This window comes from Arachis ipaensis, chromosome B6 (assembly GCF_059453495.1).
Source record: "Arachis ipaensis isolate K30076 ecotype BB chromosome B6, ASM5945349v1, whole genome shotgun sequence".
Lineage (NCBI taxonomy): Eukaryota > Viridiplantae > Streptophyta > Magnoliopsida > Fabales > Fabaceae > Arachis > Arachis ipaensis.
In genome coordinates, this window is record NC_142441.1 from 123,553,945 (window position 1) to 123,559,680 (window position 5,736).

Here is a 5,736-nt window from a genome sequence, read left to right on the forward strand (position 1 = left end):
TCTTGCCTCTCATTCACTTGGTTGATGGTTTGAGTGAGCCGGGAGTAGTGTTCCTGCTGCTGCTCCATTTGTTGTTTTTGCCATGCTTCCTATTGGCTCAGCCGGTTCAGTATTTGCTCTTGTCCTTCCATATGTCTCTGTCCCAAATCTTCAATGGCTCTTAGAAGGTGAGTCATATTCAAGTTGGCTGGGTCATAATGCTCTTCCTGCTGGTATTCTTCCTGATGATATTCCTCTTGATGAACTCTTTCTTTTGCTTTTGGTTTCCCTATTTGTGGCCTTCTTTGTTGCTGAGCAGGTGTAGTATAAACCAATCGCTCGAGTGTAACTGACCTCCCTGGGTTCACCCAGTCTGGGTTGCTGTCCTCAAATACTACCTTGGCCTTGTTGCATAAGCGGAGAATGGTGCTGGGGTACCAAAGCCTGGCACCTAAATCAACCTTCTCAGCCGAATCTTGAATCCCCTCGGCGATGAGCTCATTCACATTGATTTCCCCACCTTGTATTAAGCAATGCACCATAGTAGCTCGATTGATGTTTACCTCTGAATTATTTGCAGCTGGTAGAATGGACCTCCTTACGAGTTCAAACCACCTCTTGGCTTCAGGGCTCAGGTCTCCCCTCTTGATGAACTTGGGTCTCCCATCTGTGTACCTCTCCCAGTCAGCTGCTATAACACAGATGTCTGCCACTATCTCTGAGAGTTCATCATTATCAGGGCTTCTACTTATCCTTGCCTGATAACTATCCTCATCAAAATGAGGTGATTTCAGGTGAAGAACTCTTGTTATGGCGTTTGGGCTGAAGTCCACCTCCTTTCCTCTTACGTAACTTTTGAAGGTTGGGGCCTTGGTTTTATCTTCTCTTACTACATTTGCATAAAATTCCTTGATGAGGTTTCCATTGATCTTCCCCTCTGGACTTGTGAGCAATTGCCACCCCCTCTGTTCAATTTTCTCCAGAATCTGTGGTGACTCATTTGCATTGATTTGGAAGATTAACTCTGGCAATATCTTTCTGGCCCTTATCCGCTCGAATTCATGTTCATGAAAGGCCGTTTTGAATCTCTTCTCATCGAAAGGGACACTCTCCATGGGTTCCTTCCTCTTTTGCCTTTTTGAGCTTGATGATGCCATGAATTGAGTTGCTGTTTTGAAAAGGGGGGTTGGATGATACGGATAGATGAGGAATAGGTTGGCTATGATAGAGTGTGATGAAGGGGGTTGAGCAAGCTAAAAGTATGAAGTGTGGGAGTGGGGATTTGAATGTGAGGAATGAGCATGCACTAGAGCTCACTTATATAGGGAGATCATGAGTGGATGGAAGGTGTGGATTGCAAGGTTTGTTGCTTGATGGACGGTTGGGGTTGTGTATGAAGGAAGGACAAGGATCATCACTTAATGAGAGTGATTGGTTCGGTCTTCAAGGGTCTTCCTTCTCCAATGTTGCATGGCAACGTTTCCCCATGCGTTCCCTCTTGAGACATGTGTGTAGTGCTCTTCATTAAGTGGCGAAATCTCCCCCATTTAATTGTCCAATCAATCCCTTTTTATGCTTCTTTTCTTTTCCTATAAAGATTTAAAATAAGAAAAGTAAGATATCAAAATGACCATATAGACTTTACGGCTAATATTAATAAAAGGGAAGAAAAGATTTGATTGTTTATTTATGAATTCCAACTAACTAACTAACTATTGGTGGGTCCTTATATGCATTTTGGTGGCACCAAGGGGTGACACCAAACTTAGTTTGGAGCACTGTGATGGAAGTGTTGTGTTCAAAGCTCCCAAGACTAGCATGCATCTTGGTTTGCTTTGAACACCAAACTTGTTCCTCACTATATTCTGCACAAGAAGGTTTTCACCAATTGTTTGTCAAGTTTGGATTGAAATTCATAAATATTGACTTATTCACTATCTTCTGAAAGCATATAAAACATGGGTTGCCTCCCATGAAGCGCTTCTTTAGCGTCACTAGCTTGACGTTTTTCCTTCATCAGGGTGGTTGGTAGTGCTTAAAGTCCTCCCCTCTTGCTGTGGATTTATATCCATTGGTTGGATCAATGATCTCCACATGTTCCAGGGAAAGAACTCTGTTGATAGTGAAGACCTTGGGTAACTGAGATGGTACAGTAGGGAGATTAGGGGGAATATCTGGGAAGTAAGCTGAGACAACTCTATCCCCTGGAGAGAAGTCTTCCATAGGGATTTTCTTGTTCCTCCACCTCCTTGGTACCTTCTTCTTTGTTTCTTTTGAGGTTGCCTTCCCCTTGGTGACCTCTTTTTCTGCAGGGGTTGTGATGCTGTCTTTACCTGCCTCTAGAGGTTTAGGTTCCTCCAATTTTTCCTTGAGCTGTGGCAATTGCTGTGTTCCTTGTATATCAATTAAGGGAATCTCAAAATGATCTGGCTGTGCTTCAGTGCTTGTCTCCTCCTTCAGTGTCTCATTATCATTTGTGCTTCGTTCCTTGTCCTCTTGATCTGTTTCTTGTGAGAGTTTGAAAACATTGAAGCTGAGTCGTTCATCATGTATTCTCAATATTAGCTCCCCTTTCTCTACATCGATAAGTGCTCTGGCCGTAGCTAGGAATAGTCTTCCCAATATGATTGGATGAGTATGACTCTCTTCCATGTCCAGGATGACAAAGTTTGTTGGGAGAAAGTATTTCCCAACCTTTAGCAACACATTTTCCACCACTCCTATTGCTTGCTTTTGAGTTTTGTCAGCCAGTCTGATGATTACATCTGTGGGCATTATCTCATTGATCTGCAGTCTCTTCACCAAGGATAAGGGCAGTAAGTTGATGCTGGCCCCCAAATCACATAGTGCTCTATCGAACATATTTTCACCTATGGCACAAGGGATGTGAAAACTCCCTAGGTCTCTTCTTTTTGTAGGCAACTCAGGTTGAATAAGGGCACTACATTTCTTGTTCATCACTATAGTCTGGCCTTCTTTGAGTGAGCTTTTCCTGGGAAGAAGTTCCTTCATATACTTGATGAATGCAGGTATTTGTTGAATTGCCTTGATGAATGGTATGTTCACATGCAGAGATGCAAACAAGTCTAGGAACCTTGAGTATATTCTTTTTCCCACAGCACCATTGAGCAGTTGAGAGAAGGGTGCATAGAGCTTCAGCAGCTCTTGTTGTGAGATTTCTGGTTCTTGGTGATCTTTATCCTCCTCCTTTGTTGAGTTGTCTTCAGGTTGTTTGAAAAATGTGTTTTGCTTGTCTTCAGTCTCTTGATCACTTGTAGTGACCATTTTGCAATCTTCCCATCTTACTTTCTTTGCTTCTCCCTTGGGGTTTTTCTCCGTGTCACTTGGGAAGCTATCAGTAGGTTTGGGAATCTTCTCAGCTAAATATCCCACCTGGAATTCCAGCTTCCTAATGGTCTCTCCCTGGTTCTTAATATTGGCTCGCACCTCCTCTTTGAACACCTTATTTTCTTGAATCTCTTGGCATATTCCTTCAAGTAAGGCCTCAATCTTAGAGAGCTTGTCATCAATTGATGGGTGATTTGGAGCAGATGTGCCATTTTGGTTTTGATAAGCGTGTGGAGAAGTGTTGTTGTGGGGGTGTTGAGATGTCCTCTATGTGAACTACTGGTGAGCTGCATTATTGTTGGAGTTGTAACATCTCTGGTCTTGGTTTTGATCTTGCTCACTTCCCCACCCAAAGTTTGGGTGGTTTCTCCATCCAGGGTTGTAGGTCTTGGAGTATGGATCATAGTTTTTCCTTGGTGAATTCCCAATGTAGTTGGCTTGCTCCTGACTACCCTCTGCTTCTTCATTTACTCCCTCTTGGGTTGCTGATGAAGTGGAGATTACTGCTACTTGGTTCCTCTCCATCTTTTTGGTGAGGTCAGCCAGCTGCTGGGTGATGAGCTTGTTTTGGGCCAACAGAGCATCTACATTGTTTAGCTCCATTACTCCTCTTGTGTTCCCTCTTTCGGAAGCATAGAAGTAGTCGTTCTCTGCTACTGTTTCAATAACATCTATGGCTTCCTCAATAGTCTTCTTCTTGTTCAAATATCCTCCGGATGAATGGTCTACGGCCTTCTTTGACTCATAAGAGAGCCCTTCATAGAAAATGTGCAGCTGCACCCATTCGTTGAACATGTCAGGTGGACACCTCCTTGTTAAGTCCTTGAACCTCTCCCATGCTTCATATAGAGTCTCACCATCTTGTTGCCTGAAAGTTTGGACCTCAGCTCTCAGCATATTGATTCATTGAGGAAGGTAAAATCTTGCTAAGAATTTGTTCACCACGTCTTCCCAAGTTGTCAAGCTTTCCTTTGGAAAAGATTCCAGCCACTTGGCTGTTTTGTCCCTAAGTGAGAATGGAAATAAGAGCAGTCTATAGGTGTCAGGATGAACACCATTAGACTTTACTGTGTCACATATCCTCAGGAAGGTGGTTAAATGTTGATTGGGGTCTTCTTGAACACCTCCTCTAAATGAGCAGTTGTTCTGAACAAGGGTGATGAGCTGTGGTTTAAGTTCAAAGTTGTTGGCAAGGATTGTTGGCTTTTGGATGCTACTTCCACAATTGCCTGGGTTTGGATTGATGTAAGAGCCCAAAACTCTTCTATCCTCCCCAGTATGATTTGCTCTACCTCCTCCCCCATGGTTGTGATCTTCTTCTTCATGATGGTTTTCCATGTTGTCTTCCATGGTTGGGTCAAAGAATTCCTCTTCTTCCTCAGCACCAACCACTTTCTTTCCTCTTGCCTCCCTCCTTAATCTAAGGAAGGTCCTCTCAGGTTCAGAATCGAAGGAAGTTGAAGCCCCGCTTCTTCTCCCTGTCATACAACCATCAAGTGCAAGCAAGAAAATATAGGTGCAGAAAGTATTTGTGTCAGAATTACTGTTAGTTGTGGGTGATGCAATATATCAAACAGTTAGTGGGTTAGCAAACAGAATTGAAAATAACAAAAAAAAAACAAAAGAGTAGAGGGGGAAGGGAAGAAGTTTAACTAAAACAAAAAGTAAATCACTCAAACAGAAAATGAAATTCACAAAAAAAAATTGTCAATCTAGTGATCTTCCAATTTAATCATTGTTGATGCACAATCAATCCCCGGCAACGGCGCCATAAACTTGATGCACGGAAAACTTGTCTCACAACAAATCTCCCTCGGCAAGTGTACCAAATTTGTCGTCAAGTAAAAACTCACAATAGAGTGAGGTCGAATCCCACAGGGATTGATTGATCAAGCAACTTTAATTAGAAGAATGTTCTAGTTGAGCGAATCCAGAATTTGGGTTAAGAGTTGCAGAAAATAAAATGGCGAGAATGTAAATAACAGGAAAGTAAATGCTAGAATTAAAGGACTAGAAGTAAATGACTGAAAATAAATTGCAGAATTGTAAATGGGAATGGGGGATTTGCTCATAAAAGTAAATGGCAGAAATTAAAGAGAATGGGTAAGATCAGAGATGGGGAGTTCATTGGGCTTAGGAGATGTTGCAATTCTCCGGATCAAGTTCATCTTCATCTCTTCCTCAATCAATGCACTCATTGATCTCCTTGGCAATCTTAAGTGATTGAATTACAATTTCTTGCAATTCAATCTCTCAAATCTTGATCAATAGCCAATTCCTTGGTCAATTGCTCATGAGAAGAGATGAAGTATGGTCACTGATTATACCACATGCATTTCCCAAATCAAGTATTGAGAGGGTTATAGTCACATACCCATCCAAACCCAATTTGGTCCAGCATGAGAAAGC

The 5,736-nt window shown here is 42.2% G+C and overlaps 1 non-coding gene across 1 annotated transcript; it reads left to right on the forward strand.

Moving 5' to 3' along the window:
* Nucleotides 1–4,120: 4,120 nt before the first annotated feature.
* Nucleotides 4,121–4,224, forward strand: LOC148562579 (small nucleolar RNA R71). Its single transcript, XR_015886707.1, has one exon. It is a non-coding gene; the product is annotated as a small nucleolar RNA R71 (small nucleolar RNA).
* Nucleotides 4,225–5,736: the final 1,512 nt, after the last annotated feature.